At 44.2% G+C, this 27,695-nt stretch overlaps 1 long non-coding RNA gene across 1 annotated transcript in view; it reads right to left on the bottom strand.

The window, feature by feature from the left end:
• Positions 1-19,000: 19,000 nt before the first annotated feature.
• LOC138645792 (uncharacterized) overlaps positions 19,001-27,695 on the bottom strand; it is a 38,816-nt gene continuing 30,121 nt past the window's right edge. The window contains exon 3 of the long non-coding RNA XR_011314762.1: positions 19,001-19,111. This is a non-coding gene — a long non-coding RNA (uncharacterized lncRNA). The remainder of the gene's footprint in view (positions 19,112-27,695) is intronic.

Raw genomic sequence — 27,695 nt, 5'->3', positions numbered from 1 at the left:
CACACTGAACGGGAAACCACTGGGTAAATCTGACATGGAGAAGGACTTGGGGATCCTAGTTAATGATAAACTTACCTGGAGCAGCCAGTGCCAGGCAGCAGCTGCCAAGGCAAACAGGATCATGGGGTGCATTAAAAGAGGTCTGGATACACATGATGAGAGCATTATACTGCCTCTGTACAAATCCCTAGTTAGACCGCACATGGAGTACTGTGTCCAGTTTTGGGCACCGGTGATCAGGAAGGATATAATGGAACTAGAGAGAGTACAAAGGAGGGCAACAAAATTAATAAAGGGGATGGGAGAACTACAATACCTAGATAGATTAGCAAAATTAGGATTATTTAGTCTAGAAAAAAGACGACTGAGGGGCGATCTAATAACCATGTATAAGTATATAAGGGGACAATACAAATATCTCGCTGAGGATTTGTTTATACCAAGGAAGGTGACGGGCACAAGGGGGCATTCTTTGCGTCTGGAGGAGAGAAGGTTTTTCCACCAACATAGAAGAGGATTCTTTACTGTTAGGGCAGTGAGAATCTGGAATTGCTTGCCTGAGGAGGTGGTGATGGCGAACTCAGTCGAGGGGTTCAAGAGAGGCCTGGATGTCTTCCTGGAGCAGAACAATATTGTATCATACAATTATTAGGTTCTGTAGAAGGACGTAGATCTGGGGATTTATTATGATGGATATAGGCTGAACTGGATGGACAAATGTCTTTTTCCGGCCTTACTAACTATGTTACTATGTTACTTATCCTACAGGATAGGCATGAATATTTGGGGTGGTTGTCCCCTTCCTCGTCTATGGCCACCTGTTCAAGACTATTCAAAGGAATGTGTAGGTGTGTGGATGACGACATAGCCAAGATGGAAGGTTACATGGGTGACAAGACGATGGTGATAGGAAATATAGCAACCTGGAGCACGTGGAAGACACAATGGAAATTTGAAGCATATTTGACCCATGATCAATTGAGTAGATATGTTATACCCTTCTCAAGCCAATATGAGGTAGGCAGGATTTCAGATACATGCGAATGGTCCAGATACATGTGAAACTATCCATGATGGATAGAATGATGACATGATGGCGCTGGAGGAGCTGATGACAGAGGAAAAATGGAAAATAATGGTGACATTGGGAGCCTTGCTGAGATTGGGACATGACGTTTTCGGCTGTGACCTAGTGAGGATGGGACGGAAGGCGCTTTGGTAGAGACAGGAAACATGGAGCTATGGTTGAGATAGCATGGACGGTGACATGATGGAGATCAAAGGGCTGGTGATAATAAGGTAAATCAATGAATGCTGACATTGGAGAGATTGGGACATGAGGTTGGATTGTGAACTTATAATGGAGACACGACCATTCCTATGACCACATGTAACAGGGTGAAGACTTAGGAAGGAGTGGAATCGTTGAGTTGACAAAATGGATAAATGATAGAAAAAGACGCATCGAGACATGGAAAGATTCTAGGTATAGAGCCAAGGAGGCAATGTCAAGAGATTCTGATATAAGATATATGAGTAGGATTGTGACCAGGTGGAGATGGATTAGATGGTGGTGTGGTAGACATGTGTAGATAGAGGCATGACTGAGATGGAAATTGCAAATATTACCGAGGTTGAAACAATGGAAGAGCGGTGCCTTGGTGATATTGAAGAAGCGGTGCTATGGTGGATATTGAAGAAGCGGTGCCATGGTGGATACTGAGGAAGCGGTGCCATGGTGGATATTGAAGAAGCGGTGCCATGGTGGATACTGAGACTGAGGAAGTGGTACCATGGTGGCTATTGAAGAAGCGGTGCCATGGTGGATACTGAAGAAGCGGTGCCATGGTGGATATTGAAGAAGCCGTGCCATGGTGGATACTGAGGAAGCGGTGCCTGGTGGATATTGAAGAAGTGGTGCCATGGTGGATATTGAAGAAGCGGTGCCATGGTGGATACTGAGGAAGCGGTGCCTGGTGGATATTGAAGAAGTGGTGCCATGGTGGATATTAAAGAAGCGGTGCCATGGTGGATACTGAAGAAGCAGTGCCATGGGGGATGATGAAGAAGCCGTACCATTGTGGATATTGAAGATTATTATTAAGCGGTGCCATGTTGGATATTGAAGAAGCGGTGTCATGGTGGATATTGAAGAAGTGGTGCCATGGTGAATATTGAAGAAGTGGTGCCATGGTGAATATTGAAGAAGTGGTGCCATGGTGAATATTGAAGAAGTGGTGCCATGGTGAATATTGAAGAAGTGGTGTCATGGTGAATATTGAAGAAGTGGTGCCATGGTGAATATTGAAGAAGTGGTGCCATTGTGGATATTGAAGAAGTAGTGCCATTGTGGATATTGAAGAAGCGGTGCCATTGTGGATATTGAAGAAGCGGTGCCATGGTGGATATTGAAGAAGTGGTGCCATTGTGAATATTGAAGAAGTGGTGCCATGGTGATTATTGAAGAAGTCGTGCCATTGTGGATATTGAAGAAGTGGTGCCATGGTGAATATTGAAGAAGTGGTGCCATGGTGGATACTGAAGAAGCCGTGCCATGGTGGATATTGAAGAAGTGGTGCTATGGTGGATATTGAACAAGGGTGACATTTGGAAAATGCAAAAATGGAGATATGTCTGAGATGAGGCCTCTGATGACATAATGAGACTGGCGGAGCGGCGCATATACAAGGGACTGGCACACAATACATAAGGTTATTGATGCAATGAAGATGGCACATGAAAAATTGAGTTTTTATATATACGGCGCCGTGCATTAAGCTGAAGTGATTGGCATATGAGGTACATATTCTTATGCAAAAGATAAATTGGTATAGTAATCTAGCACCTTAACATAATAACTAATACCTAAAATAAATTCTTTATTAATGACTGCACGGCACGTTTTGTTGTGAACTGGTTTATTTGTTGTGTACTGGTTGTATTTCTGTCACTTTTTTTAGGGTTCAACAGATTGTATCTAGGGTGAGCCATCGGTGAGCGGGGGCGCCATATTGCGTACAAGCTAGGGTGCCAACCTCCGCTGTCAGGAAGGGTACACTAGGGAGTAATAGGGTGTACTAGGAGCTTTCGGTATCATTGTTTTGCAGGCTGTTCGTTTGTGGCAATTTGTCTAAAAGGTTTTAATAGTGATTAATAATTTATTTTAGGTATTAGTTATTATGTTAAGGTGCATATGAGGTACATAATTAGTCTTGGGGACAAAGATTAAATGGTGCCATGGCAAAATGAAGATTGATAAGATGTCAGACATAGGCAAGATGGAGATATGGGAAGCGTGGTGACATTATGGAAGTGGAGAATGGTGCCATGGTGAAGGCTGAAGAAGTGTGATATGGTGGATGGTGACATGATGAGATTGAAGACATGGGGACATAAGATGCATTGCTAGACTAAGCTTGTGACCTCGTAGAGATTACCGTATTTTTTGGACTATAAGACGCACTTTTTCCCCAAAAAATTTGGGAGGAAAATGGGGGTGCGTCTTGTAGTGCGAACGCAGGCTTACCGGGGGGTTGCGGCAGTGGTGTAGCAGCGGAATCGGCGGCGGCAGAGGTGTAGCGATGCTGCGGTGGTGGGCGGGCGGTGCAGAATGCACCTGAGCAGGGTCACTTCCTCAAGATGCCGATGTTCGAAATGTAGAGATGCCACGGCCCGGCATCCACAGCCAGCAGAGCCGAGTGCATCACCGGTTTCCCTGTGGCCATCTACCTGAAGCCATGGGCCGCTGGAAGCCGCGCATACACAGACTGAAATCTCAGCTTCTGGAAAATGGTCTCCGAGATCTCAATCTGTGCACGCGTGGCCTTCGGCGGCCATTTTCCTGAAGCCTCCGGCGGCCCATGGCTTCAGGAAGATGGCCACAGATAACTGGTGAAGTATTCGGCTCTTCTCGCCATGGACACCGGGCCGTGGCATCGCCACATTTCTGCCACCGGCATCCTGAGGAAGGGACACTGCTCCATGCTCTGCTTCACCACCGATATCGAACCCACAACATCACACCCCTAGACTGCAGCATTGCCCCACTTCTGCCGCAGCCGGCTTCCTGAGGAAGGGACTATGCCTTCTGTGATCCCGCTGTACTACCGCCGGCCCTCAGGTAAGATACCTTGAATTCGGACAATAAGACAGACCCTCATCTTATAAAAATCTTTTTTTTTTCTGCTATTTTCCACCCCAAAATTTGGGGTGCGTCTTATGGTCCAGTGCGTCTTATAGTCCGAAAAATACAGCAATTAGATAGCGCCATAGTAGAAAAAGGCAACATGAGGATATAATAGGAGATTTTATGACAATATGGAGTGTTGAAAGAGCGCTGCCATGGTGGAGAATGAAGAGGTTGTGATGTGGTGGAGATGGCTGAGATGTGGATGGAGGCAAAATAAGATCAGAAGAATGGTGCCATGGTGGAGATTGAAGGCATTGGGGCATGAGATACTTGGGTAAATTGTGACCTAATAGAGTTGGATTTGATGATGCCATGATAGATACAGGGGACATGAAGATATGGTTGAACAGTAATAATTTTGGAGGGATGGTGCCATTACTGTAAGGCAGAGAACAGAGAAGTCCTATAATGTTCCCCGCTTCCCATCTCATATAGCTCAGCCATGTTCCTAATCCCGGCTCAGTGCCGACAGTTCTCGGCAGCTCTTCTAGCACGATGATTAGTAAAGTGACCACGGAGCAGGCAGGTAAACATTGATTGTTCTCCAGTGTTCCTATTCTGGGCCCCAGATGAAAGTTAAGTAAAAATCCATCGTCAGATAGGAAGGGATAAAGTCACGGTGACCTAGTGCAATCCCACCATTACGTGGCCTCATTACCTTCCTTAGCAGAGGGTAAATGGTATGAGCGAGAGGAGATAAAATGGATAAAAAAACAGAACCTTCTTTATGTGGCAATTTATAAAACAGTCATTGAGAACAATTCGAGGAAAGCTGCAGTCCCTAAAGGCTTCCTCCGACTCCCGCCTCGTTCTCACCCCATCTTCGCTCGTAACTCTCCCCTGATTGGAGCTATTCGCACGAGCAATAAGCTGTGCCTTGTAGGAGAATGATGGAGGCGTCAGGATGGGATCTGCCAGTGAGGATAAAGCTATCCCCTCGGGAGCGGCAGGTAATCAGAGAGAATTAGGATGGATGAGATGAGCGGGAAAGGTTTGTTTAAGGGGATGTGAGAGATTGGAAAACAAGCTGACATGCCAAGGACTTCGGCTCATCTCAGGGGATGTACTCAGCGCTAATTGCACTAGCGCCTGGCAGCTGCTGTAAAGGCCAGGTAGTGATCGGGCACCATCCTGTAACCCCATCACTGTAAATGTCAGGGCTTTGGAGATGAGCAGATTTACCTGATGGAAGAACAGCATCACAATGGCGCCCATTTATCTATGGCTGAGACGGCTGAAAACCTGCAGCTAAAACTATAGAAAAGGCCTTAGTGTTGTTTTGGCTCAGTGAAGACGTGAATCCTTTAAGCCCAAGGTCCAAGTAGGCACACGGGCCACGTGTATCAGTACAGCAGGCATGTGAGACAAGTGGGAAACAGACAGCAGAGGTACCGGAAGCCGCAGGCAGGCGACTGGGTAACAGATAGCAGAGATACTGAAAGCTGCAGGCAGGTTGGAGACTGGGAAGCAGAGGTGCTGGAAGCCGCAGGCAGGCTGGAGACTGGGAAGCAGGTAGCAGAGGTTCTGGAAGCCGTAGCAGGCAGGAGACAGGGAAGCAGGTAGCAGAGGTGCTGGAAGCCGCAGGCTGGCTGGAGACTGGGAAGCAGAGGTGCTGGAAGCCGCAGGCTGGCTGGAGACTGGGAAGCAGGTAGCAGAGGTGCTGGAAGCTGTAGCAGGCAGGAGACTGAGAAGCAGGTGGCAGAGGTGCTGGAAGCCACGGCAGGCAGGAGACTGGGATGCAGGTAACACAAGTGCTGGAAGCCGCAGGCAGCAGACTGGGAAATAGATAGCAGAGATACTTGAAGATGCAGGCAGGCGGCAAATTGGGAAGTAAGTAGCAGATGTGCTGGAGGTTGCAGGTGTCTTGCCGAGCCATGTATAGGCCCAGGCAGATGATCACATGGGAGCATGCCGGGCCACCAGCAAAGCCCTACGTGGAGCACAGCAGAGCACAGTGGACCAGGGTGAGGGAAGCAAAGCCTAGCTCCGGGACAAGTGCATATCAAGTGTGCCACAAACTGTGTCTACTGCCAAAGAGCTTGTGAGCTAGCCACAGAACACCATTCAGTCCATGGTGTTATATATTAAAAGATCCATGATCTCCATCTTATATTTATCTGTGGGACCCCATTTCTGAAAACAGACTGCTTGGTGGTCCCATACTTGCCAACTCTACTGAAATGTCCAAGAAGCTCCTGGAAATTTGAAGAGACAAAGTGTCTGGCAAGTCTCTTGGATTCCCCAATAACCTCCTGTAAGCCTCCCATGCTCCCCTGTGGTTTATGATTACGGGGTAACCAGGTGGCAGGGACACTGTGATCCTCCAGGCTGTGGTTTGCCATTCTGGTATGAACAGCCGGTGTGATGATGAGCCGTTCGCGGAGCCCAATAGCCGCCGTTCAGACGCGTCTCTGTGCGTTTTTAAGTCATTGACGTCTTAATAATATTATTAAATGAATCCCGGCACTTCCCCCGTCTCATTATGTCACAAAAGGAAACGGCCCAATGATGTGTGATCTAATTACGCATCACAGCAAACTTTTCCGTGCTCGCGTGGTGAGAATGACCTTTCAAGATCTCATAAATTGGTATTTTGGGTGATGATCCAATAAAATCTATCAGAGTCAGCACCGTGTATGGAATTACTCCATCATACGAGACTGGAGACAGAGAAGGTAATCAATACCGAGGCTGAGCTGTCACTCATTGCCGGGCCCCGCTCCTAAAGACGCCGGCGTGCGGTATTAATAAACTGTAAATGGGCAAAGATCCATAAAACTCACCGGTGACTGTGATACCACCCCTCCCCCACCAAAAGGGTGAGAGACTGCTTTATTCTATCCTCATGATATTGCTGCAGAGTCATAATTACTGTGCTGCAAATTGTAGAATTTAAGGGCCTCTCCATGGGGTGTATTCTGTGCACTGTGTGCGGTATACTCGGTGCCGCACAGTTCTGTACACAGACCTGTAATTTCATGGTGCGGCGCTATCATTTCCAGGCTGTGAGCACCGTATGACTTAATTTGCATACAGTCATGGTATGACAATGTTATTTATGTGGGGCTCCGTTATTTGTACTCTCAATGGCACTTTTATTTGTGCACTTTATGGCACTATTATTTTCACACTACACTGTATTGGTTTTTACAAGATACATGGCACTTGTCTCTGCATGGCCCTGGTGTTTGCACTCTCCCCATCACTCATTTCTGCACTGTATGGCACTATGATTTCTGCACTGTATGGCGATATGATTTCTGCACTGTAAGGTGCTATGATTTCTGCACTATATGGTGTTATGATTTCTGCACTGTATGGCGATATGATTTCTGCACTGTATGGTGTTACGATTTCTGCACTGTATGGCGTTATGATTTCTGCACTGTATGGTGTTATGATTTCTGCACTATATGGCGTTATGATTTCTGCACTGTATGGCGTTATGATTTCTGCACTATATGGCGTTATGATTTCTGCACTGTATGGCGATATGATTTCTGCACTGTATGGCGTTATGATTTCTGCACTATATGGTGTTATGATTTCTGCACTGTATGGTGTTATGATTTCTGCTGCGTTATGATTTCTGCACTGTATGGCGTTATGATTTCTGCACTATATGGCGCTATGATTTCTGCACTACATGGCGTTATGATTTCTGCACTGTATGGTGTTATGATTTCTGCACTATATGGCGTTATGATTTCTGCATTGTATGGCGTTATGATTTCTGCACTGTATGGCGCTATGATTTCTGCACTGTATGGCGTTATGATTTCTGCACTGTATGGCGTTATGATTTCTGCACTATATGGTGTTATGATTTCTGCACTGTATGGTGTTATGATTTCTGCTGCGTTATGATTTCTGCACTGTATGGCGTTATGATTTCTGCACTATATGGCGCTATGATTTCTGCACTGTATGGCACTATGATTTCTGCACTGTATGGCGTTATGATTTCTGCACTGTATGGTGTTATGATTTCTGCACTGTATGGTGTTATGATTTCTGCAGTATATGGCGTTATGATTTCTGCACTGTATGGCGATATGATTTCTGCACTATATGGCGTTATGATTTCTGCACTGTATGGCGCTATGATTTCTGCACTGTATGGCGCTATGATTTCTGCACTGTATGGTGTTATGATTTCTGCACTGTATGGTGTTATGATTTCTGCACTATATGGCGTTATGATTTCTGCACTGTATGGTGTTATGATTTCTGCACTATATGGCGTTATGATTTCTGCACTATATGGCGTTATGATTTCTGCACTGTATGTTGTTATGATTTCTGCACTGTATGGTGTTATGATTTCTGCACTATATGGCGTTATGATTTCTGCACTATATGGCGTTATGATTTCTGCACTATATGGCGCTATGATTTCTGCACTGTATGGTGTTATGATTTCTGCACTATATGGCGTTATGATTTCTGCACTGTATGGTGCTATGATTTCTGCCCTGTATGGCGTTATAATTTCTGCACTGTATGACACGGTTATTGCACTTCAGTATTTTTATGCACATTTTATGGCTCTCACTTTATTCTCCGTATGACTCTGAGGTTTGCACACACTATCAGTCTTTTTTGCTCACTCTATGGCACCATTACCCGACAGTATTTTTGAACACTATTTGGCTCTCTTATTTATAAGCCCCGATGGGCACTTTTATTTGTGCAATGTAATTTCTTGGCTTTACGTCACTATTATTTCAACATTATACTGCAATATTTTTGAGCACTATTTGGTTCTTTTATTTTCACTCTATAGTCCTGATGTTTGTATCTTCTAAGGCACTTTTATTTCTCTTACGGTAATGTTTTTTGTACTGCATTGCAGCATTTTTTGCACACTAGGGCTCTTTTATTTGTGCTCTTCATAGCCCTGATGCTTGTACAATCTTTTATTTCTGCACTTTATTGCACTTTAATTTAAAATCTGTACTGTAATATTTGTGCCCCTTTTTTGGTTCCCTTATGTGCCCTCTGTATAGCCCTGGTGCTTGCATGACCAGTGGCGCTCTTATTTTGCAGTTTGTACAGTACATACAGTTGTGGCCAAAAGTATTGACACCCCTGCAATTCTGTCAGATAATACTCAGTTTCTTCCTAAAAATGATTGCAAACAGAAATTCTTTGGTATTATTATCTTCATTTAATTTGTCTTAAATGAAAAAACACAAAAAGAATTGTCCTAAAGCCAAATTTGATATAATTCCACACCAAACATAAAAAAGGGGGTGGACAAAAGTATTGGCACTGTTCGAAAAATCATGTGATGCTTCTCTAATTTGTGTAATTAACAGCACCTGTAACTTACCTGTGGCACCTAACAGGTGTTGGCAATAACTACATCACACTTGCAGCCAGTTGACATGGATTAAAGTTGACTCAACCTCTGTCCTGTGTCCTTGTGTGTACCACATCTAATCTAATCAGTTTTTATGAAGAGGTAAGCTATAGGCTGGACCACGGTGAGTCATTGGACGTGGTATATCTCGATTTTTCCAAAGCGTTTGATACCGTGCCGCACAAGAGGTTGGTACACAAAATGAGAATGCTTGGTCTGGGGGAAATTGTGTGTAAATGGGTTAGTAACTGGCTTAGTGATAGAAAGCAGAGGGTGGTTATAAATGGTATAGTCTCTAACTGGGTCGCTGTGACCAGTGGGGTACCGCAGGGGTCAGTATTGGGACCTGTTCTCTTCAACATATTCGTTAATGATCTGGTAGAAGGTTTACACAGTAAAATATCGATATTTGCAGATGATACAAAACTATGTAAAGCAGTTAATACAAGAGAAGATAGTATTCTGCTACAGATGGATCTGGATAAGTTGGAAACTTGGGCTGAAAGGTGGCAGATGAGGTTTAACAATGATAAATGTAAGGTTATACACATGGGAAGAAGGAATCAATATCACCATTACACACTGAACGGGAAACCACTGGGTAAATCTGACAGGGAGAAGGACTTGGGGATCCTAGTTAATGATAAACTTACCTGGAGCAGCCAGTGCCAGGCAGCAGCTGCCAAGGCAAACAGGATCATGGGGTGCATTAAAAGAGGTCTGGATACACATGATGAGAGCATTATACTGCCTCTGTACAAATCCCTAGTTAGACATGGAGTACTGTGTCCAGTTTTGGGCACCGGTGCTCAGGAAGGATATAATGGAACTAGAGAGAGTACAAAGGAGGGCAACAAAATTAATAAAGGGGATGGGAGAACTACAATACCCAGATAGATTAGCGAAATTAGGATTATTTAGTCTAGAAAAAAGACGACTGAGGGGCGATCTAATAACCATGTATAAGTATATAAGGGGACAATACAAATATCTCGCTGAGGATCTGTTTATACCAAGGAAGGTGACGGGCACAAGGGGGCATTCTTTGCGTCTGGAGGAGAGAAGGTTTTTCCACCAACATAGAAGAGGATTCTTTACTGTTAGGGCAGTGAGAATCTGGAATTGCTTGCCTGAGGAGGTGGTGATGGCGAACTCAGTCGAGGGGTTCAAGAGAGGCCTGGATGTCTTCCTGGAGCAGAACAATATTGTATCATACAATTATTAGGTTCTGTAGAAGGACGTAGATCTGGGTATTTATTATGATGGAATATAGGCTGAACTGGATGGACAAATGTATTTTTTCGGCCTTACTATGTTACTATGTTACATTGAGCATGGAGAAAAGAAAGAAGACCAAAGAACTGTCTGAGGACTTGAGAAACCAAATTGTGAGGAAGCATGAGCAATCTCAAGGCTACAAGTCCATCTCCAAAGACCTGAATGTTCCTGTGTCTACTGTGCGCAGTGTCATCAAGAAGTGTAAAGCCCATGGCACTGTGGCTAACCTCCCTAGATGTGGACGGAAAAGAAAAATTGACAAGAGATTTCAACGCAAGATTGTGCGGATGTTTGGTAAAGAACCTCGACTAACATCCAAACAAGTTCAAGCTGCCCTGCAGTCTGAGGGTACAACAGTGTCAACCCGTACTATCCGTCGGCATCTGAATGAAAAGGGACTGTATGGTAGTAGACCCAGGAAGACCCCACTTCTTACCCCGAGACATAAAAAAGCCAGGCTGGAGTTTGCCAAAACTTACCTGAAAAAGCCTAAAATGTTTTGGAAGAATGTTCTCTGGTCAAATGAGACAAAAGTAGAGCTTTTTGGGCAAAGGCATCAACATAGAGTTTACAGGAGAAAAAAAGAGGCATTCAAAGAAAAGAACACGGTCCCTACAGTCAAACATGGCGGAGGTTCCCTGATGTTTTGGGGTTGCTTTGCTGCCTCTGGCACTGGACTGCTTGACCGTGTGCATGGCATTATGAAGTCTGAAGACTACCAACAAATTCTGCAGCATAATGTAGGGCCCAGTGTGAGAAAGCTGGGTCTCCCTCAGAGGTCATGGGTCTTCCAGCAGGACAATGACCCAAAACACACTTCAAAAAGCACTAGAAAATGGTTTGAGAGAAAGCACTGGAGACTTCTAAGGTGGCCAGCAATGAGTCCAGACCTGAATCCCATAGAACACCTGTGGAGAGATCTAAAAATGGCAGTTTGGAGAAGGCGCCCTTCAAATATCAGGGACCTGGAGCAGTTTGCCAAAGAAGAATGGTCTAAAATTCCAGCAGAGCATTGTAAGAAACTCATTGATGGTTACCGGAAGCGGTTGGTCGCAGTTATTTTGGCTAAAGGTTGTGCAACCAAGTATTAGGCTGAGGGTGCCAATACTTTTGTCTGGCCCATTTTTGGAGTTTTGTGTGAAATGATCAATGTTTTGCTTTTTGCTTCATTCTCTTTTGTGTTTTTTCATTTAAGACAAATTAAATGAAGATAATAACAAAGAATTTGTGTTTGCAATCATTTTCAGGAAGAAACTGAGTATTATCTGACAGAATTGCAGGGGTGTCAATACTTTTGGCTACAACTGTAGTATGGCTCTGTAACGCACACATTGTATCTGTCTGTTATGTTTTTAGTGCAATTATTTGCATTTAACAAGCTCTTGTATTTGCCCTAAATCTTCATTGTTGTTTTCACTTTTCTGGAGTAATTTCCTCTTTTTTAGTAGCATTAGTATTTGCGCCTTATTTTCTATAAGTTTTGAGCCACTTTTTACGTTTTCTTTTTAAAGTTTCTTTTTTAAATGATCTTTCCTTGACAACTTTGCTTATCCAGATGTTTAGGCAATGTTCCCACGATGAGCTTTTGGTGCATTTTTCCAATAATATGCAGCATAAAAAGAACTCACCAATTAATCACTGTGGGAATGTAGTCATAGACATATTAATAAAATGCAACTTTTAGTTACACCAGTTTTTTTGCTGCATCTCACTCCGTTACTCTGGAATAAGATTTCTGGAGGAGTTTTCATTTTTGTGATTTCTTTTTTTTTTTCTTTTTAAGTATTTGGTGCTAAAACGTAAAACAAAAAAAGAGCATTTTTTGAATTTGTGTCAAATTCATGAACCGCGTGCTGCACTTTGAAGAATTAAAAAAAAAAAAATACCAAAAACCAAAGACTAGAAAAGGAAAATAACTTCAATAAAATGTTAAATATTGAAATCGGCCCCTATGCGCTCTGTCTGTACAGCGCCCACCAGGCCGGTATCTGTGTACATGTGTGGGGTCTGCCCGGATTATTCCATGTACTGATTGTGGCATTACTGCATCGCAGTGCCAGGGTGCGCAGCCGCTCGCCCACATGCCACGGCCCGTGGGTTCCCTAATGGCTAATCATTTCCTATGTACGTCCTGTAAACAGCTGCGTCTTCTTACATTTCATTAGGCAGAACATTGTCCTGTAAGACGCGGAGAGATGATTACCGGATCACGGAACAAGCCTGGCCCTCCTCGCACACTCCTGGCTGATGTTGCAGCTTTTACCTGCGCTGATACATTGTAACAAAGTCTTATTTACAAGCAGGACTAGGCTAGGATGGTGATAAAGATGGCAGATCTGGAGAAACCCGGAGAAAAGACCCAGACACGTCACTCTCTTGCACTGGGAGCAGTTACCAGTCCTTTGACTTCCTGCGGGAAACAGTCAGCAATTAAGGCTACTTTCACACTAGCGCCAGTACGGGGCCTGACGTACCGACGCAAACTGCGAATATAATGAACAACGGGGGCAGCGTATGCAGTTTTACAACGCATCCGCTGCCCCATTGTAAGGTCTGGGGTGGAGGGGGCGGAGTTCCGGCCGCGCATGCGCGGTCGTAAATGGCAGACTCGACACACAAAAAAGTTACATGTAACCTTTTTGTGTCGACGGTGCGCCAAAACACGACACATCCGTCGCACGACGGATGCGACGTGTGGCCATACGTCGCAATGCGTCGCTAATGCAAGTCTATGGAGAAAAACGCATCCTGCAAGCACATTTGCAGAATGCGTTTTTTCTCCAAAACGACATTGCGACGTACAGCAAACAACGCTAGTGTGAAAGTAGCCTAACGGGTAATTCTGATGCGGTTGCGTTATGGACACAGTGTTTGCAGCTACCTACATACCTCCCCCCTCTGACTATTTGGGGTCCTTTCCAGAACAATGCAGACCACAGTCTTCCACTGCTCTCTGCTCTCCATGGTCACCCCAGGGTCAGTCTCATTTTCTTTACTACTTACAGCCCCTTCTTTAAATGAGGATTCACAAGTGATCAGCTGATCGCTGCTGATCTGTCAGCACAGTACAGCTGCACATTACTTCTACAGTGGCCTCTGCTGGAGAAAAGTGTGAATTACAAGGTGCCCAGTCTTACGAGTCGGCGAGCTTGTGATGAGTCCTCCAGAGCTGCTCTTTGCAAATTTCCATATCCAGAAAATTGGGTGTCAGAATAAAGGAATTGTGTCATTCCTCTTATTCATTGAGTCGGGCTTCCGTCGGTCACCAGTCAGACTTATGACTCCCTGGTATGAGAAGGACTTGCGTCGTTCTCGCCTCCGGTCTGATCCGCTACACGTCAGCTTCTTATGCGCCTCTTCCATCAACTTGTGCCTCTAATTTTCATTTAAAGACTCACAAGGACTGTCGCGGATGATTAATGAATCCCATAATTACCGACTGTAAGATGACTGCGCTCACATGGCTGGCATAACAAACACATCCCCCAGACTGGCAGGACGCTCGCTAATAAACTTGTCGCATCCTTGAAGTTAAAGGAGTAAAATTAAAATGTGGAGAAAAAAAATAATAGAAACAAGAAAATCACAAAAAGTGCAAAAGGCTCATTCCTTTCTCTTCTTCTACCGTGACTTAGTTATATCTGTTTCTGGGAAAGTTGGGTGGCATCAGAGCAACACGAATACATAACTAGGCATGGCATCTGACTCTGGCAAAGGCGGGTGACATCACAGATATAGGAGTACATAGCTAGTCATGCCATGGCACCTTTTTGGGAAAGCTGGGTGACAGAGATATAGGAATACATAGCTAGTCGTGCCATGGCACTTTTTGGGAAAGCTGGGTGAAATCAGACATAAAGGAGTATATAGATAGGCGTTCCATAGCATCTTTTTGGGAAAGCTGGTTGACATCAGAGATATAGGAATACATAGCTAGTCATGCCATGGCACCTTTTTGGGAAAGCCGGGTGACATCAGACATATAGGAGTACATAGCTAGGCATGCCATGGCACTTTTTTGGGAAAGCTGGGTGAAATCAGACATAAAGGAGAATATAGATAGGCGTTCCATGGCACTTTTTTGGGAAAGCTGGGTGAAATCAGACATAAAGGAGTATATAGATAGGCGTTCCATGGCATCTTTTGGGGAAAGCTGGGTGAAATCAGACATAAAGGAGTATATAGATAGGCGTTCCATGGCATCTTTTTGGGAAAGCTGGTTGATATCAGAGATATAGGAGTACATAGCTAGTTGTGCCATGGCATCTTTTTGGGAAAGCTGGGTGACATCAGACATATAGGAGTACATAGCTAGGCATGCCATGGCACCTTGTTGGGAAAGCTGGGTGACATCAGAAATACACTTAAGCTGAAACAATAACTAGGTCTGAATGACCTAGACCGCACTTTGCCCCTTAAAGTAGATCACTGCATCCTGGAAAAGCTGTATATGCTATAAGGGGGTTCTCCAGCGCCTTTCACTTCTTCATGGAGGGGGGGTGGGGGTAGGTGACAGGAGCTGATGACATTGCAGGGGCCTGTCAGGATAACAGGAGCTGCCAGGTATGATGAATGCTTCCTGGCATCCACCTGTCAATGTAACGCCATTAGACACTCACATCTCTCAATGCAGAAGTGAGATGCAATGGAAGACCCCTTTAATGTTGGCCATATTGGATGTCACTCAGCTTTCCCAGAAATTGGCATGACCAAGGTGTACGTCATTGGCAAACATCTGGTCTTTAGGCACAAATTGCCAGAAAGTCCTTTCTCTTTCAAGGCTCTGGGGGTGCAATGCGCTTGTCATGCCCACCAGAGGGCGCTTGTCCTTGAGAGTAAGTGACAGTCACTTTAATGGGGCACAGACATCTGGCATGGCACCGGGCCAACCCCAGCACCATCTGCAACCAAATTGGTTCCATGATAACAATTTGCAGTAACAGGGATGCCGCCTGCCTCTCTTTATGGATCCCAATGAAAATTACAATTTGAAGTTTGCTGACTGCATCTCCCCAGGCAGTCATTCCCTCGAAAGCTTCCATGATTGGGGGGTGGGGGAAAGTGTGTACAGATTATAATTACCTAACCCCACTGTTACGTTGCCCAATCAATTCTTTATGTAGCCCTGGGCAATGTGCAGATTTGCCAGCGCTCAGCTCTTGGGCTGTCGGCCCGTGCGGCCTCAGCAGGGGGCACTGGGAGATAATGACTTGATGCTGGTGGAGAGAAATAAGCCGCTCTGTGATGGTACTCTGCTGACGGGAATCAGTAAATTACCCCTTTCTGACATTAATAATTTCATGTGAGGCTGTGGAGGCTGGCAAGTATTGGGACCATGTGTCTTTCCTTTAGCGATTGGTAGAATGAGGGCGATTTATCCTGTGCGGCTCACGTGGAAAACAAAAATTCTGCACAATGTAACTTCATGCATAAAGAAGCAGATACAGAATATCCAGAAAGATTATATTGCTTTCCTGTTTATGCAGCTGATACATTGTAGTAACAATGTATCGATCCTCATGGGAGGAGCTGCAGCCGGAAGCTCGTTCTCAATGGCGGCCACTGCTGGAGAAATGTAGTATTACACAAGGAGTAGAGGACTCCATCTATAAATTACATATGTCCCAAAAAGAGAAAAGGGAGAGACCACACATTGAAAAAAAATGTAAAATACCCACGATTTAATTTTCATGTCTTTCCGATAAGACCAGTTTTGGGGTACCCGGGTGTGCCATGTCAGTGCAACTGACCACAACTGTGACGTGTTCATAGACAAAAGGTTGTATTATACTGCATCTATCTATCATCTATCTTCAGCTGAAATAAAAATTGTTCAACCTACATTGAAAATTAGGAAATTTGCCAGAAGAAGCGGATATCTGTTTATGCACGATGTCTGCAGCAGGTTATAACAGCCAGAGGGGCTCTGCTAAGATGCTGGTCCAGAAGGAGTCAGTAATCAGTGGTCCTTTGTGCAGCATTTGGAGGAAACACTTGTTATGTTAGTTGTGTCCAGCTCCTGACATTGTTCTTGTTTCATTGGTTTATTGCACATGGCAACATTTATGCACAATGTGGAAGCTGTGCAAAACATATTGCAAATTTTGCCATTTTCTCACTCCTATCCTGACCAGCTATACAAATTATTATTATTAGACATTTCCATAGCACCATTTATTCCATAGTACTTTACTTGTGAAAAGGGGGCAAATATAAACAAATACAATAAACATGAGCAAAAACAAGGCACTAACGGGTACAGAAAGAAAGAGGACCCTGCCCAATATGTGTGGAGAATGGGCAGGACGGGTCGTAGCCCATCAAACTCATGAAAAGCTATTCCACTAGGCACAACTTACTCCAGAGATGTAATCCAGTCATTGCCTGCAGTAACTTTTCTTTTCTACATTCACTTAATTAATTAGGTGGCATCTAAAGGGCTTAGTTGCCTGTTACTCCAGCCCCTTAAGACTGGCATGTGCAACATCAGTATTAATGAATCGGAGCCATAGAATATAAATCAGGGGTGCAAGCCTAAGGTGAGACATATTGTGCCAATAATATATACCATGAATGTATCGCAGGGCTCCAACCTATCAGGAGAATTGGGGTCCCATTCTCCCCCAGCAGCACTCCGCAGACACCATGCATGTGGCTCTCTCCGATAAAGTCATGGGTATGGTGCTAAGCTTTATGCTACTCCTTTTCTTTCTGACACATGCAAACACTGCTGGGGCCCGATGTTTAGGGGCCACACAGAAGGGCATTGTGGGCTGCAGTTTGTGCACCCGATGGTCTTGACCGTCCTTTGTCAGCTAAACCTATCAAACTTCGCTACAATGCATCATTGTAAACAAAATGTATCAGTGTCGAGTTCCAACTGTTCTGCTCACAGATGATTGTACACGCCCTGCACCCTTGTCGAGCCCTAAATATGGAATGGGGGAGGCAGTAAATTACATGATGTAGGGTGGGAATAAGTTTCATGCCTAAAAAAAAAAAAAAAGTAATGACTTCTCTATTTAGGTATCAGATGCGGAGGAGGGCCACAAATAGTCACCGGTATTGCTACAATGCGGTTCTTAGCTGCAAAGTATCAAGGTTCAGGTTTTTAGAAAATGCATTTCCCATATTTCCCTCCAAACTATTTTTATGTCTAGAGACTTATTGCTTCCATTTATAAATAAGTAATTTTTTGGGGGGGAAATATGACAATCAGTCACAACACCCTCTGAAATTGGGGAGGGCACAGACTGGGCAGTATAGGGTGTAGATAATTCTGCATCAATACAGAGAGAAGAGACCACAATGGGAATATGTTAAGCGAGCGGTGGGCAGCAAAAAGACGGAAGAAAATTGTGCTTAACAGCCTAAGCCACCCGCACGACGGAGGATGCAGAAGGCAATTCCATCATAAATATTATAATTTCATTACTTTCCTCAGCACAGAAAAAAAAAGAGCAGCGTGAAATGCAATGAGATTGAGAAAGGACAAGCTGCGTGGTGGGGGGAGATGGAATGCCAGCGCGGGGACCGGAAGGAGGGGTGCCAGGTGCCAGCTGTCTGAGCCCCTGTGTTTAAAATTTAATACCAAAATCTCAGCTGAAGGTTTTGTTATCTATCAGAATAATGTCGCCTCACCATACGGGAACTTCTCTAATGCGCGAGTCAGATTAAAAAGGAAAATATCACACCCGGCTCCATGTGCACCGGTCGCCGTCACCTTGGGGATACGAAATAGGGAAACGGACCCAGTCAAGATGTTGTATTAAACCATCAAAGCGGTCTTTGATGCCTCCATTTTACACTGGCCCCTTGATGATTCCTCGCGGGAAAGATCTTTTATTATAGATTATTTTCAAAGAGTAGTTATTAAGGCAGCGAGTAAATAGCGCCTAACCGTATACAGTACTATTTGTATGCAGTAGGGGGCGCAAGAAAAACACTGCCAAGTCCTAACACAGGGCAGCCCAGTGCCCACTTTGCCCCCTCCATTCATTGTTAGGGTGGGGTCAGATCAAGCACAAGTTCCTCCTCCAGTGTGGAAGAGAATTTTATTTATAAGGAAGGACGGAGATGATAAGCAGCTGTTAAAAATGTATTTTGCTGCTTATCGCCCATAAAATAATGGAACAGATAAAAAAAAACCTACATGTCTGATCTTTGGTTCCAGCACCAGGAAAGCATCTGCCAGTCACCTGTCCAACATGCCCAATCCTTGTGATCCAGGACGAGCGTGTGGCATCTATGGGGAAGGTCGATAAGCAGCTGCCAGTCACCTGAAAGGAAAAGATTGGACAGGTAAAAGATCCAACATGTCCGATCACTGCTTCCACCAATAGTCCAGATATTTCTATGGAGGTTGGGAGATAAGTAGCCGCCATACCATACACCTCGTATACTGCTTATCTCACGGGAAGGGATTGGACAGGGAAAAATCCAACATGTCGGATCATTTCTTCCTACGGTTTCCCACCATTGAGTGAACCTATCTATGGTTGAGGAAGATAAGAGGCCGCCAGGCACAACTGCTTATCTCAAGACAAAGGATTGGACAAGTAATGAACCAACAGGAAAAAGTCATTGTCTAATAGGTTCCACCATATTTGAGGCTGATCAACATGTGAAGTCTATGGTTTTGGGGGATAAGCGGCTGTCAGGCGCCTCTGCTGCTTATCTCGGGGGACACAAAAGATAAGATAGAACTTGTCTGATCATTGTTTCCTATTGGTGATGAAGGATATTTGGGCTGTACATACATAGATAGTTGGTGGATAACAGTAAAATCTCCCCAAAAGACTAGTCCCTTGTCAAGACATGATTTTGTGTGACCATATAAAATAAATATTGATCATTTCCTTGCAGACCACCCCATGGGAAGACCACAGCAGATGCCCACTCAAAGAGGGTTCACCGTATAAAAAGGAACTGTTCATAGCTGACAAATGTATCAGTCCAGGAAGATACACAGGATGCAACTGACACATTGCCGCAAACTTCTACAATTACTGATACAATGCAGCAAACTTATGGAATTACAGATACATTGTATCAAACTTCTACAGTTACTGATATATTGTGGCAAACTTCTAGAATTACTGATAGATTGTAGCAAACTTCTACAATTACTGATACATTGCAGCAAACGTCTACAATTACTGATACATTGCAGGAACTTTATGGCATTATAGATACATTGTATCAAACTTCTACAGTTACTGATATATTGTTGCAAACTTCTAGAATTACTGATAGATTGTAGCAAACTTCTACAATTACTGATACATTGCAGCAAACGTCTACAATTACTGACACATTGCAGGAACTTTATGGCATTATAGATACATTGTATCAAACTTCTACAGTTACTGATATATTGTTGCAAACTTCTAGAATTACTGATAGATTGTAGCAAACTTGTACAATGCAGCAAACTTATGGAATTACAGATACCGTACATTGTATCAAACTTCTACAGTTACCAATATATTGTGGCAAACTTCTAGAATTACTGAAATTGCAGCAAACTTATGGAATTACAGATACATTGCATCAAACTTCTACAGTTACTGATATATTGTCGCAAACTTCTAGAATTATTTATACATTGTAGCACAATTCTTGAATTACGATACATTGTAGCAAACATGGAATTACCAATACATTGTAGTAAACTTCTGGACTTATCTGTGCCGATGATCTACTTAACCAGTTTGGAGCATTGTCTAGACTTGATACAATTGTCAGCTGCCAGCAGGACCAGCATATGTTTATATTATTAACTGACAGCAAAAAGAATTCTTTAAAATGGTAAGAAATTGAAATGCAAAGGCCTCAATTCATGTAAAGGTTTTGACCAGATTTCTGGCATAAAACTTTTTGAAACTTTACAAAGTTTTTGCACAATAAAAAAAAATGTTCTTTTTTATGTCATCCTAACTCCAGCTCCACCAACATTTTGAAAACTGGGGTGAGCTTCATGGGAAGGGGTCGCGGATGACAAGTTATCAATCATATTTTACTCCACAAAAGTGATGCAAATTGCACAAAAAATGTCCTCGAGTCCCCAACCGGAGCTCGATGCTTCCAGAGACATAGGATAGCGGAAAGAGGCAACAGAGTCACTGAAAGGTGCACGTGACCGTCACTTTATGAAATTGGCGCATTTAGCTCCCTGTTCCCTGCAAAATGCTAATCTTAATGAATCGGGGCCAAGGAATATTAGAAAGTTCTAGACCTTTTCAATTTTAAAGTGGTTGACTCTATTTGTATAAAATCAGACAACCCCTTCAACTACTACCCCCATCATGCCTCTATCCTGCCCTAGAGGCTAATAATGAGGCCACATTGTATTTTGCCCTCCAGTAAAGGGCTCTTTGCGTTTCACGTTCTTTACGGCTTTTTAGCCCCAAAACCTTAATATTATCTTTACCCAACCACAAAATGCCTCGCCTAATGTATGAGCAATTGGGTTAAACACAGGAGGAAGATTTGAGGCCGCTCATATATCCTCGTTTAGAAACAGCAATTAGTTAAGGTGAATGCAATAAACCAAAAGCAAAAAAAAAAAAACAAGTAAGAAAAAGCATCATCATTTGTGTACGGCTGCAGAACCTGCAGCCGCCGGGTCCATGAAGCCGGAGCAATGTCCTAATTTAATAAGCACATAAAGTATATGTGTATAAATCATGTATACGCCGACACCGCTGACCAGAATGCATTGGCTGCCATAACTCAGCGGCTACATGACTAGAATACGCAGGAAGTCGCGCTCTGCATTACGTGTCGCTGCCGCTATCCAGAACATTCATCTGCAGCCGCGCTCTCCCTCCAGGTAAAGAGCGTGAGGGGGGCGCTGACATCACTCAGGTCCAGAGGTTAATGTCACCTCCGTCTTATTAACCCGACCGAAGCAAATGGAACAGAAAAATCAATTTTAGATAGAAAAAGCCATGCTGACTGATCTCACCTTGGAATGACCTCAAAGGTGCTTACTCAGATAGATGGCGGCTATACGTAGGACGCCAGGGTCTGGAATGTTAGGGAATAGTCATATAAGCAATTCTCATATAAATTGTTATTAGTGGAGTATTAAAAAGGTATTCCACTGCAAACAATTATTACCAGTGCAATGGATAAAGGACTACAGTGGGATCAAAGCGCTCTCACTATAAAAGTTATATTCTTGCATATACAGTGAAGGAAATAAGTATTTGATCCCTTGCTGATTTTGTAATTTTGCCCACTGACAAACACATGAACAGTCTATAATGTTAAGGGTAGGTCAATTTTAACATTAAGAGATAGAATATCAAAAATAAAATCCAGAAAATTACACTGTATAAAGTATATAAATTTATTTGCATTTTGCAGTGAGAAATAAGTATTTGATCCCCTACCAACCATTAAGAGTTCTGGCTCCTACAGACCAGTTAGACCCTCCTAATCAACTCGTTACCTGCATTACAGACAGCTGTCTTACATAGTCACCTTTATAAAAGACTCCTGTCCACAGACTCCATTAATCAGACTCTAACCTCTACAACATGGGCAAGACCAAAGAGCTTTACAAGGATGTCAGGGACAAGACCATAGACCTGCACAAAGCTGGAATCGGCTACAAAACCATAAGTAAGACGCTGGGTGAGAAGGAGACAACTGTTGGTGCAATAGTAAGGAAATGGAAGAAATACAAAATGACTGTCAATCGACATCGATCTGGGGCACCGTCCAAAATCTCACCTCGTGGGGTATCCTTGATCATGAGGAAGGTGAGAGATCAGCCTAAAACTACACAGGGAACTTGTTAATGATCTCAAGGCAGCTGGGACCACAGTCACCAGGAAAACCATTGGTAACACATTACGCCATAAAGGTTTACAACCCTGCAGTGCCTGGTCAAGAAAACACATGTGCAGCCTGTCTGAAGCTTACCAATGAACACCTGGATGATTCTGTGAGTGATTGGGAGAAGGTGCTGTGGTCAGATGAGCCAAAAATTTAGGTCTCTGACATTAACTCAACTCGCCGTGTTTGGAGGAAGAGAAATGCTTCCTATGACCCAAAGAACACCATCCCCACTGTCAAGCATGGAGGTGGAAACATTATGTTTCAGGGGTGTTTTTCTGCTAAGGGCACAGGACTACTTCACCGCATCAATGGGAGAATGGATGGAGCCATGTACTGTAAAATCCTGAGTGACAACCTCCTCCCCTCCTCCAGGACATTAAAAATGGGTCGTGGCTGGGTCTTCCAGCAAGACAATGACCCACAACATACAGCCAAGGCAACAAAGGAGTGGCTGAAAAAGAAGCACATTAAGGTCATGGAGAGGCCTAGCCAGTCTGCAGACCTTCATCCCATAGAAAACTTATGGAGGGAGATGAAGCTCCGAGTTGCCAAGCGACAGCCTCAAAATCTTAATGATTCAGAGATGATCTGCAAAGAGGAGTGGAGGAAAATTCCTCTTGACTTGTGCACAAACCTCATCATCAACTACAAAAAGCGTCTGACTGCTGTGCTTGCCAACAAGGGTTTTGCCATTAAGTATTAAGTCTTGTTTGCCAGAGGGATCAAATACTTATTTCTCACTGCAAAATGCAAATACATGTATATAATTTATACAATGTGATTTTCTGGATTTTATTTTTGATATTCTATTTCTCAATGCTAAAATTAACCGACCCTTAAAATTATAGACTGTTCATGTCTCTGTCAGTGGCCGAACTTACAAGATCAGCAAGGGATCAAATACTTATTTCCTTCACTGTATAGATAAAAAAAAAAAAATCAATGTTACTGTCCCCACAATCACAGGCGCTGGGACCCCCGCCGTGGAATGTGTGTGGCATAAATAGAACCTTCCTGCCTAATATTTTTAGGCAACTTATTGCAGGAAACGAATTTGGCTTTTCTTAGTATATTTATTGGTTTATGTAAAACTTTGCTTCCCGCTTGTTATGGCGACACATTCGCGTTTGCATAATCCCGGAGTTACAATGATGGCATTTTGCAGTGCAGGGGCTGCGGGATTAACAGGATCAGGATGCATTGTGTAGGGTGCGGGGTGCGGTGAGAATCTCTTCATGCGGAGAGGTTATAAATCCATCTTCTAGCACTCGGATAGTTTGGCAGAGGAAGGAAGGACGGAATTTATTGTCAATAATGTATAAAGCACCATTTATCGTTCTGCTTTGTGGCCACAGAAGCAAACAAGGTCATGAATAACTAGTTTAATGCAAGCGAAAAAGGAGGCTATAAACACGGACTTCTGGGAGACTTTATGAGGCAATGTCCCAAAAACTTACATTTTAAAGGAGTTGGTTTTTTTTGTTCTAAAAACAGCACCCCTTCTTTCCAATAGGTGATGCCTGGTATTGCAGGTTAGCCCCTCGCACTTTAATGCCCTACGTAGCCCACAAATACAATAGCTGCTGATTCTAGCAATGGTGCCACAATGCACAATCTGATATAGCGCCCCCAACTGTCTGACATTATTTATATTACTGATTCCCCAAGTGCACCCTCCGTAGTTAGGCCCGTGCATTTATGTGTCTTCTGAGAAGATAAGCGGCATCACAGCTATCGGTCACCGCTTACCCTCCTCTGTAGTAAAATAATGCACAGGTTGTAAAGTTCAGCTCCTTTTCCCCCAGACCGGTCGGTAGCTGTGCATTCACACCCAGACAGCGCTTGTCAAGCTTGATGTCTCATCGGGCGGCATCAGGGTCTCCAGGTCATCTTCTCTACTTGCCAGTAGCGGTGCCAACCAAAAAAAAAGTGCCATCTATGGGAAAGCCCCTGCAATAGTGTAAGGGACACCCCGACCAAGTCCCTAGGGGCATGAAAGGTTGGGGACCAGTGGCCTTCCCTGGCATCTTTTGGGGACCAGTAGCATCTTCCCTAGCAGATTTTTTATTGAATTGCACTAATAATAATAATCTTTATTTTTATATAGCGCTAACATATTCCGCAGCGCTTTACAGTTTGCACACATTATCATCACTGTCCCTGATGAGGCTCACAATCTAAATTCCCTATCAGTATGTCTTTGGAATGTGGGAGGAAACCGGAGTGCCCGGAGGAAACCCACACAAACACGGGGAGAACATGCAAACTCCTTGCAGATGTTGTCCTTAGTGGGGTTTGAACCCAGGACTCCAGTGCTGCAAGGCTACAGTGCTAACCACTGTAGTGCTAACGCCCTAGTCCGTTTTTCTCGCAAATGAGTATGAGCCCTAAATGGGGGGGTTTTCTTTGGGACTTAGTTTGGGGCTTCATATTTTCAGTGCATATTTGCAAGTGAAAAATCCAGAAATCAGCAGCAGAATAATGTACGAGCTAATAGATTTACAACTGTGAAACATTTCATTGCGGAAATAGGCAAATGTGCAGAATTCATGATGGAAGTCACTTCAGCATTCTTTGCTGCATTCTACGTTACCTGCATATCCGGAGCAAATCCATGTTACATGCGGTTTTCGCCATGGATCAGCGTTAGAATTTGTTCATTTTTCATCTGGATTTTGCAGGTGTGAAAATCTACCCAGTATAAACAGCAAGAGCAAAGTCCAGGAAATCTGCGGCATATTCTAGTCGTGTGAACAAACCCGTACAAAAACCTGCGACACTCCAGCTACTGAAAATCTCTGAGCATGCCCTGACTCCTGAAGGACATGCTGATAGTTGTAGTTGTACAACAGGTGGCGCGCCACGGTTTGAAGAAGTCTGAATACATTGGCCATACACTTTTCATGCTACTGCTTAAAAATAATCTGTGCAGACGCCGCACAAAAATCAACCTGTGCTGCAAATTTTAGAGCCACAATTTGTCAATCTGCATCCCATGTGGCGGTCCCCCGGAGCCTGCGTCCACCACCTACGTGGGCCAGGAGATAGGAAGTGTCCTGATAATTTGTTGGTTGCTCCTCCAGGAACCTTGGCTATTTCATGTGAAACTGGTTCTTTTGCTTCCAGCTCTGGAGGAATTCTGGGGGGGATTATAATTTGCCATCTTCGGATTTAGTAACTGCCTGCTATGTGGATTATAGGTTCCTTTATCCTCGGGATGATACACTGGATCAGGTAATTCAGTGTAACGGGCACCCCCTATAGCAACAGCAGTGTTTGCCAGGGGGCATCTCAGGGGTCTCACCACCTGTCGTAGGTGCGGTGGAAAGGACGACTGTGGAGATTGTACATATGCTGCTAATATTCATTATGGTAGTTGCACATTATTAAACCATGGTTAATTTTTTTTGGAAAACAGCTCCCCCTCCGCCCATAGGTTATATGTGGTATTGCAGCCCGACTCTTCTGAATCGAATGGTACAAGGAAGACCCCTTTAATCTCTCCAGATGGAAAACACAGTTTCTGATGATCTGCGCTCTTCTGTCGTTTTTCTGTCAACCAAATATTTAATTTTGTTTTTCTGGATGTTTGTAGAAATAAAGATGAGACGATGCCGCGGGTAAGTGAGGACTTTACCCAGAAATAACAAGACTTGTGCAGCAGAGATGAAGGATAGACGTCTCGTCCGTGTCTTGGATGCTGTTTGATGTGAAATGTTCTCTTTGTGAAGGCTGCGGTGTGCGGTGCGGAGAGCGTGTCATTCATTATACATCACACTCGGGCTTTACAACTGCTTAACGTGCCAGGACAATTGCTTTTCTAAGACTTTGCTGTCCCGAGAAGCTTTATTTTGGGGGCCGCAGGTTGCAGAACTGAAGTCGTCCTTCTTGTCTCATTCCCATCCTAATAAGTTATGATTTATGCACGGGACATGTGATAATTTGCTAATCCCTGCAACGCACGCAGATTTTAATAATGGGCCGCCTAAATGCCCAATTGGATTAGGGAGGCGGCTATGCGTGCCCCTGATTTATTCTTTCCTGAGATAGATGTCCCAGTCTAATAGGGAAATTCAGAGTCCCAATCTTGTTGGTCCAGTGGTCAGAATTCCGGCAGTCAGCAAGGACCACCAGGATATTACAGTAGTCAATCCAGAGTCCCAATCTTGTTGGTCCAGTGGTCAGAATTCCGGCAGTCAGCAAGGACCACCAGGATATTACAGTAGTCAATCCAGAGTCCCAATCTTGTTGGTCCAGTGGTCAGAATTCCGGCAGTCAGCAAGGACCACCAGGATATTACAGTAGTCAATCCAGAGTCCCAATCTTGTTGGTCCAGTGGTCAGAATTCCGGCAGTCAGCAAGGACCACCATGCTATTACAGTAGTCAATCCAGAGTCCCGATCTTGTTGGTCCAGTGGTCAGAATTACGGCAGTCAACAAGGACCACCACGCTATTATGGATCGCCCCCAGACACAGGGCCATGCGTTTCGGTACCGGGCCTCTCTGGTTCGGTTCTGAGGCTGTCACGGTGGCTAGACCCGGTCCTCGACCCTGCTAAGGGGCGTCCAATAAAGGTGGTGGAACAGTCTGTCAGTGGTTCGTGACGCCACCTGTGGTGTTCGGTCAGGGTGACCGACGCTGCTGTGGGGTCCGCTGGGGTGATGGAATGGCAGCTAGATGGTATACCTTCCCACAGGTGAAGTGTGTCCCCAGGGCTTCCCAGTAAGGTGGATGGTGATGGTGTCAGGTACAGTCAATAATGAGGACACAAGGTTGCAGTCTCTTTACCTCTTTACTGAAGGCTTCAGGATCCTCTATCCAGAGTACGTTTAACAGGGCTCTCAGAGACCGGCCGGTCCGATGGGCACATCCAGAGTTTCCTTCACAGATGGAAATTGTTCCCCACCACTAGCGCCTGTGTGTTGTAGTCCTATCCTGCTGAGCATTCGGAATAGTCCTCACAACTGCTGTTCTCGTTCGTTCGTTCTCTACAGCTCTCTCTCTCTCGTTCT

The sequence above is a fragment of the Ranitomeya imitator genome, chromosome 7, assembly GCF_032444005.1.
Source record: "Ranitomeya imitator isolate aRanImi1 chromosome 7, aRanImi1.pri, whole genome shotgun sequence".
NCBI lineage: Eukaryota > Metazoa > Chordata > Amphibia > Anura > Dendrobatidae > Ranitomeya > Ranitomeya imitator.
This window is presented reverse-complemented; position numbering and strand designations above follow the sequence as displayed.